Here is an 11929-nt window from a genome sequence, read left to right as displayed (position 1 = left end):
AAAAAACATGGAAGTCACATGACACTCCCAATACTTTCAGTTTCCTTATTGGTATACTGCTTTAAACTCTTCTGATCAACTCTCTAAAGCAGTATTCCTCAAACTTTTTCAGCCCAAGGACCACTTTATCTTCCAATTATTATTTTTTTGAAGACCACCTAACAGAATCCCACTCTGACACGCCCCCAAAAAACAACAAAATCAGAACGATGAGCTCCATTTATGTTTAATATACAACTGTTTCAAGTCAATAACAAATTATTCAAACACAAATGCAATGATATGATTAGAAATTCTTATATGAATTTCATTTCATTTGAAAAAGTAAATGTGAAATTAATAAAACTGCAATTATACAAACTGTAACAGCCTATGGGTCCCACTTAATGTCATTCTAAAGAGCCAATTGTTTCAAACTGAGGTGGTGGGTAAAGGAAGGCTATGGTTGTAACTATAGAATAGAATCCTGAAAAAAAAGTACCGTTAATGTCCAATATCACTGAAGTGACACTGTTATTTATCTGGATCAACTTTATGATCAGTTACATCTGTTTTGCACACATAAGAAGAATGTGTATTTTACGAGAGGCGTTTCAGAGCTCGCAGTGCACCCTGCTACTTTGAGTGACGAGTGACAACATTGCAAATGTACAATAACAACAAATGAACAGATGGGGGAAGTTCAACAATATTAACATAGATTTTCACATCCAGTCTGATTAAGTTCATAATTTGTGGATTTATTTTTTGGGATATGATATGTGAAAATGCATTGCAAATAGTAGGAAATACTATAACCACTAAAAACATGCACAATAGGTTAATCCTCTTGCCAGGTGGTTCTGACCATTAGCCTGGCTCTAAATCTGGGGATGGGTCCCAGAGCGCTGGCCCACGCTGGCAGCTCACTGCTCCTACAGGTTTACAGCGGCATTGAGGATGGGTCAAATGAAGAGACGAGTTCCTCTACGGAGATTTCTAATATATACATATATATATATATATATATATTTACACACACACGTGCACCTGCACACTACCGATCAAAAGTCTGTGTGGAGTTTAGATGTTCTCCCCGTGTCTGCGTAGGTTTCGGGTACAGTACTCCCCTACTACTAAAAACATGTACAATAGGTGAATCCTCCAGCCAGGTGTTTGACCACCAGCCTGGCTCCACATCATGGAGATGGGTCCCCGGATGCAGCTCTGCCCCTGCCCACTGCTCCGTACGGGTCATCCAGTGGCGTCGAGGGATGGGTTAAATGCAAAGGAAAAAATGTTGTTGCACAGTTCATGTATAATGACAAATAAAGCAACAAACAAACAAAAAGTTTTCAGCAGTGTAGGAATTGATAACGTAATAAATTTGACCAGTTTCTAATGTAATAAGCCGATAACATAATAACAATTGACCGATAATGTAATAAGTTACTACGTTATTGGTCTTGCAATGAGAAAATCCTTTGATAATGTGAAAATAACTACAGCCAATAATGTAGTAACATTACTCAGGTTACTTCAAGTTACTACTATCACAATGTAACACACTGTGGCTACTTTTTCATGTATTCTTTTGGGTTTGTGTGAAATGCTAATAAGGAAGACACACACTTTCTTTCTTTAAAAGCATTTAATTGCAACATCATGCAAGGATTGTAAAAGAAAAGTGGCTATATAGACAATGTCAAAACTGTGATTAATCAGATTCATCTAATAAAACGATTGACAGCACTAATAGTACAGAGATGCCCCTGAGATGATCCAGCACATAACTGCAGGCTGTAAGATGGACATTGTGGTGGTGGACAAAGAGCAGAGGAGCCGTTGTGGTCGACATAGCAATACCAAGCGACTTCAACATCAGGAAAAAGGAACAGGAGAAACTAGAGAAATACCAGGGGCTCAGAGAAGAGCTGGAGAGAACCTGGAGGGTGAAGCATCAGTGGTGCCCGTGGTCGTTGGGGCACTCGGGGCAGTGACCCCCAAACTGGAGGAGTGGCTCCAGCAGATCCCAGGAAACACATCAGACATCTCGGTCCAGAAAAAAGATACTGCGCAGAACCCTCAAGCTCCCAGGTCGACGGTAGAGGACCCGAGCAGGAGGAGAAAGATATATATATATATATATATTGTATATACTGTACATTGCTACAATCACTGCATTATGTTATAATTAAATGTTTTTCAAGAAAAAAAAAGTGTGTGTCTTCCTTATTAGCATATTGCACAAACCCAAAAGAAAGGATTTTCTTGTTGCAAGGCCGATAATGTAATAACTTAGTACGCTATCGGTCAATTGTTATTATGTTATCGGCTTATTACATTTGAAACTGGTCAAATTTATTACGTTATGGGCAGTGCTTTTTTGATCCTCCAATTGGGGGAACACATTCCCCCAATTCACAGTTTTTCCAGGGTAAAGGATCCGGGAAATATTCTGGAGGATCCGGCAAAAGATGGATCTTTTAGGCGCATTGGGTTGCCTTGTGTACGAAATGCGCGGTATAAATAAAGTTGCCTTGCCTTGATCTGATATAATGTTGTTTAATGAGAGTGATACGGCAAATGTTTTGGCCTGTTCCCCCAATCCATCACATCGGACCAAAAGTGTTCCTGAAACTACTAATTTACAAATAAAGCACTGGGTATGGGTCATTATAACGTTATGGGATGTTATTACGCTATTGGTTCCTACAAGCAGTGCTAGCATAAATATATGAGGGTTTTCTAATCATCAGTGACTCGCTAACAGGATTAGCTAACACAACATGTAACACCTATGTAGGTATTCCATTAAAATGCACCCGTTTCCAGCTAGAATAGGCATTCACAACATTAACAACGTCTATTCTAGACTGTATTTATGATTCATTTAATGTCATCCTCATAAAACATCTGTGCTTTTCTTCCAAAAATATGGTTATTTTAAGTGACTCCACATTTTTGAGCAGTAGTGTGTATGAATACTGCTGTGTTAGGATGAAGGGAAGGAACATGCACAGTTTAAAGTTATTTATTTGAAGATCATGGGTAAAGCATTAAGAAAATGTGTCATTAAGAAAAGAATTAGACATTTCACACATACATTTCCTACAACATAACTACTTTCAAGGATTTCCAGTACAAGTATAATCAAACATGTATATTTTCAACAACCAAACAGTAGAACTGTGTGGAAAAGAAAAACCTTGAGCAGAATCACATTGAAGCAAAGATCATGTTGTACAGCGACCGACTCATTAACGAAACAAGGTTTGCCTGTATGCATGTTTCTATTTAGCTGCATAACAAGTGAGATTACTTTATCTGCACTTCATGTTTCATTTAATTCTATGATTATTTGTCGTATTTATGCCTTTGTGGTATTATACTTATGTAAAGTACTTTTATGCATCCCTGTTTTGTTAAAATACTTTTCATACTGATTGTTCTACAAATAATCTGGCCTTAATAGACGTGCGTAGGACGTTTGATACAGATAGAATCAGGTGGTACTAAAAGCATTCACACACTCAAAAGCTGTTCCTCTACTTTGCATAACTGGCACATGTCTGAGATAGTTTGTTTATGGCCTGGTCATTTCTGGGACAATCCAGTAATCCTTTTTTGGTGTCATGGTAAAGAACCTCAACGTGAAACTTCACATTAGTATATTTGGATCCCCACTCAGTTCCACTGGCTGGGTAGTCTGGTTTTCTTTGGTGGTGCATCACAACGAGAAACACAGGCTTCCTTCGGGCGGCTTCTGCAATGAAACATAAAACAAAAAAGTGTCATTTTAGTTTAAACAACACGCACTCTGCAAGTCGTCTCCAGGAAAAAAAGGACGATGTTCTTGTGGTTTATGCATGGAGCACATTGTCACTGACAAAAACTGTCCATATTTACGACTGATGCTTCACCCTCGAGGTTTTCTCCAGCTCTTCTCTGAGCCCCTGGTATTTCTCTAGTTTCTCATGTTCCTTTTTCCTGATGAAATGGCTTGGTATTGCTACCAGCTAACAGCTTTCCTCTACTTTCCTCTAGTCCTCAGTCAATTCTTTGTTTGTTATAATGTTGATGATTATGGCTCACCGTCCATTTTCAAAATATTTAAATTTTATGGATTATTAATTATTTTGAATTTGTTTTTTTGTTACAAGCTGAGCCATAATAATAGAATTTGTTCTGGTATTGCGTTCAGACCGATGCTCCATGGTGATAATTGCTGGGTTGCAGGTGACATCACAGCGTTCTAAAGGCCTGTACTATTATATAGAGGAAAAAATATTTTGTTTTTGAGGAAATGTTTGGTCTTGTAAATCATTTTTGGAATTAATATATTTCCTTTTTAGCTACGACTTGTGAAAGTGCAATGCTGTTAATAGGAAAAACTGTCTCCTGTCCCCCCTTGGGTCCGGTGACATCATCACATTCTAGAACCTGCAATTCACATCCTCTGAACATCAAATTCTCCTACCAAACTTGGTTTTCACACCTGCAATTACATATTTATAAGTATTGTTGACCAAAGTAATGGATAATTTACCTGGGATGTTTTCCATTGCTCTTTCGACATCTGAACCCACACGAGAAATGACCACACAGAAGAGCAGGACCACATCACACTCTGCTGCGTCTGTAGAAATCAGCTCCAATGTTGATCGTCTCATCTTCCCAAGGATTTGTCCATCAGCTCCAAATGTTTCTCCAGTAACAATTCCGTGGTATTTCACTCTGAGAGCTCGGTATGTGGGTGGAGCCGCTGAAAATGTAAATAAAATGATTAGAACTACAGCAGTATTTCCTATGTTCCTATGTTCCTATGTTTCCTATATTCACTCATTCACACCAGCTGCCCTGGACCTGACTGATGGAAATATGGCTGCCAACCTACTGCTACAGCTTGTTCAACCACCATTAAATACTCATTCGAGTAACAGACGTATTATTGTCACAACAAAATACTGCTGCTTTGGTGTGTGCCCGAGTGACTTGCGATATGGTGATGGCGATCATAAGGTAAGGTAAGGGTGCTTTATTTGTCAACATGCATCAACTGTATAACAAAACTAGTCCTCAGCATTTGACCCATCCCTCAGATGTGAAGCCAGGCTGGTGGTCAGGAACATCTGGCTGGAGGATTCAGGGAGTATTTTTCGTCCCTTTTCCTAAGCCCGGAAGGAATCCCAAGAAATGGCAACGTTGGGTTTGCAAGCAAGATGGATTTTCAGAAAAACAAACAAAAAATCTGCTTTTTTATATGGCCCCAGTTTTACACAACATGTTGTTTTCCAGTGGAACCAGATGGAGATCCTCAGTACAAACAGTAAAGTTCATGTGTAATGCAATGGCCGCAGGTAGCAGAGTTTCGTGACTACGACGCAACGCAGAGGGGCCGCCATTAGCCGACATTTCTGCAGTGCCTTCATCTATGGTAGCAGAACAAGCTAGTTTTCCACTAGAAAGTATTGCTCTTTACTAGGGGTGTTAAAAAATATCGATCCGCCGATATATCGCAATATTATGTCGCGCAATTCTCTTATCGATCCAAAAAGCACCGCATCGACATTTAAACATCTATTTTTCTCGCTTTGGTCCTGCACTTTTACTCCCGCCCGCTAGATGGCAGTAACACTAGAATCCAGTTAGAGAAACTTTACCATGGAGGAGAACGAGCTCTGAGACGCTCAGGGGCTCTTTTAAAACTTTACAAACTTTAAACCAAACCTCAGTTTGGCTTTTACAGCAAAGACAGATCTGGATTATGGAGTCATGGCGACGTGAAAACAGGAAGTGACCTCCCTCTCTCCTGGTGCAGCTGAATTGTTTGCCTTTTCAGTGAATTGTTTGCCTTTTTCAGTGAATTGTTTGCCTTTTTCAGCGAACCACGTTGTTTTTCAGGATACTTTTGTACGTCTTTACCGTGTTTTTGTGGAGGTTTGGTGGATTTGTTTACTTTGAGAGTCCAAAATGGTCCTGAAGAAAGCAGCTTTTTGAAGGTAAACTAACTGCTAGCTTATCAGCTAAACCCATTTGAGATCTACAAACATCTTCTTCTGAGACACTGAACAGTGAAGAGGCACCAAGAGCCCCCACACCTGCAGCACGGAGGAGGCGTCACAAGAGGAGCTACAGGAAACAACAAAAGGGACCAACGAGGAGATGGTGATAGACTGTGGAGGGAGCTGTGCAGGAGGAAGAGGAAGGACGAGGTGGAGCTGACCAGTGCAGGACACCACGCTCTGAGACGGGGACAAGCCCAGGAGGCGGTGCACCGTTTCAGATGATCAGAGGAGACAGAGGCAGCTACAGTGTCTCCATCCTCCAAGGTCATGCGGGTTGAGTGGCTGAAGGACAACGAGACCATCGACCCGGCCGAGGACAGGAACTTCTACATCACCGTGGACACAACCTGATCATCAAGCAGGCGCGTCTGTCCCACACGGCCAACTACACCTGTGTGGCCAAGAACATCGTGGCCAAGCGCAAGAGCTCCACCCCCGTGGTCATCGTCTACGGATTTCCCATCAACCAGTGCTCCTCCTGTGACCAAAACAGTGAAGATGGCGGCCGCGACACAACGATCTTTCACCAAAGAAAAAAAAAAAGTGGTGCGCACTGAATGGGTGCTGCTGCCGGATGCTCTCTCATCGAATGCAATTTCTCCATCTGTGAGATCAATAAAGTATCATCATCTTATCTTATCTCTTATGAGAGCCGCCAGTTGTGTGCAGATGTTGCGGAGATGGTCACCGCTGCGTTCGGAGAGGATTTAGCTTCGTAGCATTTTATTGCGGAATTAACCAAAGCCGAGGGAAAACTAACTACAGCAGCTCATGTTAAACTTGTGTCTCGCCTCTGCAGTACTACGACACAAGTTTAACATGAGCTGCTGTGTTTAGTTTCCCCTCGGCTTAGTTTGTGCTAATGCTAACACTAAAAGATTTCGATCTATGGTGTAATGTCAGACTATAGAATGCCTGCATTTAGCTTGTAACATCTTTTTGTCTGTTACGGCCCCAGACCTCCAGGTTCCCTCCTTTTTGTATATTTTTGTTGTATATTTTGTTTGTGTGTTTTTTCCCCTATGTAAATTTGCTGCGGTGGTCCTGGGCTGCGATTGGTGGAGTGAATTGGGGTCCTGGCTGCTGGTTGGGTCTCTGGCTTTGCTGCCGCCTGATTGGGGGGGGGGGGGGGGGGGGGGGGGAGGATAAGACTAAAGATAAGACAATTGTTTTTTTGTTTTTTTTATGCAGAATAGTTTATATTTGTTAAATTAAAAACGTATAATTGTTTTAAACAACTTTACCCTTCATCTTCAAGATAAATTCTCCTCCTAGTATTTACATCCTACATCAACCAGGAACTCAGTGTCCACCATATCCAGAAAACATGATTATTCATAAGGTATCAGCAAATCTCCACAGGAAATGAACAGAACGTGAAGTGCCAGCGCTCACACCTTCAGGAGAGAGGAACTAGTGTAGCCACATCGTACAACAAACTCAGTGGTTGAAGATTTACTCACGTTTCGGCGTGTTTGAACTTGAGAAGAAAGACCATTTGGGACCAGAACCACCTGGTTTCACCACATCTGGAATAAAAAGAAACCAAACTTAAATCTATGCATTTATTATAAAAGAGTGTGTAAAAATACCTAAAAATGTTACTTTGAATCTTACTTTGAGTGGACTCGTAATTTTGGTTGACTTCTGGCCTGTGTGGTTGCTGCTTTGCTTTGACTGAAAGTAAAACACTGGGATTAAAAACCTGAACTGAAGATGGACAGTATTTGTACAGCCCAATATCAAAACAGTGGTGTAGTGAGGGCTGTACAAATATGCATTTATTTTTTGTCTAAATTTTATTGTCGACATGCTGCAGATAAGTAGTTCACCTCATTCACTTCAAGCATTTTCAAAATCTGTGTCCAACACATTTTTTAAAATTTAAAGCTGAAAAAAGAATCAAACCGTAAAATCTCTCTGCTCAGCTGTTACCTACTGTAAATGTGTTTCTAGTGCTATCCCCCACCCCCCATTCTTTGTGCAGGACTTTTAAGAATTTGTAATAGAAATGTGTTATATAAATAAAGTGGAAGGGAATACGATTTGTACAAACAAGTGTAAAGCAAGTGTTTTAGAGAGTTATGATGGCTAACTTAAAGAATGGAAACCCATAGAACATTAAATAATCTAATCAAATATTACAATGCACTAACTACTGACTATAGTACAGATATTTGACGATATTACTGCGCTGATGTTGAATTTTGTCCATCCATCCTTCCATTTTCTTCCGCTTTATCTGGGGCCGGGTCGCGGGGGCAGCAGTCTCAGCAGAGATGCCCAAACTTCCCGATCCACACACACCTCCTCCAGCTGTTCTGACCCCGAGGCGACACCAGGCCAGCTCGGAGACATAGTCCCACCACCGTGTCCTGGGTCTTCCACGAGGCCTTGTCCCACTAGGACATGCCTGGAATACCTCCCGCGGGAGGCGACCAGGAGGTATCCGGAGCAGATGCCCGAGCCACCTCAGCTGCTCCTTTCAACGTGAAGGAGCAGCGACTCTACTCCGAGCGCCTCCCGGGTAACTGAGCTCCTCACCCGATCTCGAAGGGTGCGCCCAGCCACCCTGCGAAGGAAACTCATTTCGGCCGCTTGTATTCGCGATCTTGTCCTTTCGGTCATGACCCAAATCTCATGACCATAGGTGAGGGTGGGAACGTAGATCGATCGGTAAATCGAGAGCTTTGCCCCGACTCAGCTCCCTCTTCACCATGACAGACCGATACAGCGACCGCATCACTGCTGACGCCGCACCGATCCGTCTGTCCATCTCACGCTCCATCCGTCCCTCACTGAGAACAAGACCCCGAGATACTTGAACTCCTCCACTTGAGGTAAGGACTCCCCACCGACCTGCAGAGGGGAAGGAGAACCATGGCCTCAGATTTGGAGGTGCTGATCCCCATCCCGGCCGCTACACACTCGGCTGCAAATCGCCCCAGAGCAGCTGAAGGTCCTGGTTCGTTGAAGCCAACAGAACAACATCGTCTGCAAACAGCAGAGATGAGACTCTGAGGCTCCCAAACCGGACACCCTCCGGCCCCTGGCTGCGCCTAGAAATTCTGTCCATAAAGGTAATGAACAGAACCGGTGACAAAGGGCAGCCCTGTGGAGACCAACACGCACCGGGAACAGGTCTGACTTACTGCCGGCAATGAACCAAGCTCCTGCTGCGGTCATACAGGGAACGGACAGCCCTTAGCAGAGGGCCCCGGACCCCATACTCCCGGAGCACCCCCCACAGGGCACCACGAGGCACACGGTCGAACGCTTTCTCCAGATCCACAAAACACATGTGGACTGGTTGGGCGAACTCCCACGAACCCTCGAGCACCCGATGAAGGGTATAGAGCTGGTCCAGTGTGCCACGACCAGGACGAAAACCGCACTGTTCCTCCTTAATCCAAGGCTTGACTATCGGCCGGATCCTCCTCTCCAGCACCCTGGAGTAGACCTTACCGGCTGAGGAGGGTGATCCCTCTGTAATTGGAGCACACCCTCCGATCCCCCTTCTTAAAGAGAGGGACCATCACCCCGGTCTGCCAATCCAGGGGCACTGTCCCCGACCGCCACGCGATGTTGCAGAGACGTGTCAGCCAAGACAGTCCTACAACATCCAGAGACTTAAGGTACTCAGGGCGAATCTCATCCACCCCCGGAGCCACCGAGGAGCTTTCTCACCACCTCTGTGACTTCAGCCCCGGTGATGGACGAGCCCACCTCCGAGTCCCCAGCCTCTGCTTCCTCATCGGAAAACGTGACGATGGGATAGAGGAGGTCCTCGAAGTACTTCTTCCACCGCCCGACGACATCCCCAGTCGAGGTCAGCAGCCCCCCACCCGCACTGTAAACAGTGTTGGTGAAGCACTGCTTCCCCCTCCTGAGGCGCCGGATGGTTTGCCAGAATCTCTTCGAGGCCGACCGATAGTCTTCCTCCATGGCCTCCCCGAACTCCTCCCAGACCCGAGTTTTTGCCTCCGCGACCGCACGAGCTGCAGCACGCTTAGCCTGCCGGTACCTCTCAGCTGCCTCAGGAGTCCCACAAGCCAACAAGGCCAGGTAGGACTCCTTCAGCTTGACGGCATCCCTTACTTCTGGGCGCCACCACCGGGTTCGGGGATTGCCGCCACGACAGGCACCAGAGACCTTACGGCCACTACTACGAGCAGCCGCATCGACAATGGAGGAGGAGAACAGAGTCCACTCGGACTCCATGTCCCCCGCCTCCCTCGGAATCTGGGTGAAGCTCTTCCGGAGGTGGGAGTTGAAGACCCCACTGACAGAGGGATCCGCCAGACGTTCCCAGCAGACCCTCACAACACGTTTGGGCCTGCCAGGTCTGACCGGCTTCCTCCCCTGCCAACGGATCCAGCTCACCACCAGGTGGTGATCGGTTGACAGCTCCGCCCCTCTCTTCACCCGAGTGTCCGAGACACGCGGCCGGAGATCAGACGACACAACTACAAAGTCGATCATCGACCTCCTGCCTAGGGTGTCCTTGTGCCACGTGCACTTATGGACACCCTTGTGCTCGAACATGGTGTTCGTTATGGACAAACTGTGACTAGCACAGAAGTCCAATAACAGAACCCACTCGGGTTCAGATCGGGGAGGCCGTTCTTCCCAATCACTCCCTCCCAGGTCTCACTGTCGTTGCCCACGTGGGCGTTGAAGTCCCCCAGCAGAACAATGGAGTCCCCAGTCGGAGCACTATCTAGTGCCCCTCCCAGGGACTCCAAGAAGGCCGGGTACTCTGCACCGATGTTGGGCCCGTAGGCCGAGACAACGGTGAGAGACCTGTCCCCGACCCGAAGGCGTAGGGACGCGACCCTCTCGTCCACCGGGGTGAACTCCAACACGTGACGGCTGAGCTGGGGGGATATGAGCAAACCCACCCCAGCCCGCCGCCTCTCCCCGCGGGCAACTCCAGAAAAATGGAGAGTCCAGCCTCTCTCCAGGAGTTGGGATCCAGAACCCAAGCTGTGCGTGGAGGTGAGCCCGACTATATCTAGCCGGTATCTCTCAACCTCCCGCACAAGCTCAGGCTCCTTCCCCCCCAGCGAGGTGACGTTCCATGTCCCGAACGCCAAAAGCTGCGCATGTGGACCAGGTCGTCGAGGCACCTGCCTCTAACTGCCACCCAGTCCTCTCCGCACCCGACCCCTACGGATCCCTCTGCGGGTGGTGGGTCCCCGTGGGCAGAGGCCCGGCCACCAGGCGCTCGAGTTCGAGGCCCCAACCCCAGGTCTGGCTCCAGGGTGGGGTGGGGCCCCGGCAGCGCCATGCTGGGCGGCGTCTCAGTCCTTGTTCTTTCATTGTCCCTAGGAGTCTTCTGAGCAGCTCTTCGTCTGACCCGTCACCTCGGATCTGTTTGCCATGGGAGACCCTACCAGGGGCATAAAGCCCCGGACAACATAGCTCCTTGGATCATTCGGGCACTCAAACAACCCCACCACGTTAAGGTGGCAGCTCATGGGGGTTTTGTACTTGCTAAAGTTTGTGTAACTCAAACTTGGATCGTGTAAAGGCTCATGTAACTGTATTTAAATAGGGAAAATGTGGAAGGGCTTGGTCGCTTCTAACTTCACCCCAGTTTGGAGCTATATCTTTGCTGGGAGAGGAAAAATGCTAACAACATTTGCGTGACTGAGCGCACGCAAGGTACACATCAACTCCTCTAAGCTCAGGTAAGAACATATCTCAGTATGGAAAAATGGTGGCCTGTTCCTTTAATGGAAATCCTTAATGGGATTTTTACTTCAAGCACCAGGGCTGAGCCTGGACATTCGAGCTCTACAGCATTATATGAGGCTTATGAGAATGTTTGGTATCACTGTTTGTTTATGTTTAGATTAGAGACTCATGGTTCTCACATA

The sequence above is a fragment of the Gobius niger genome (genome assembly GCF_951799975.1).
Source record: "Gobius niger genome assembly, chromosome: 1".
In the NCBI taxonomy this organism is placed as follows: domain Eukaryota; kingdom Metazoa; phylum Chordata; class Actinopteri; order Gobiiformes; family Gobiidae; genus Gobius; species Gobius niger.
This window is presented reverse-complemented; position numbering follows the sequence as displayed.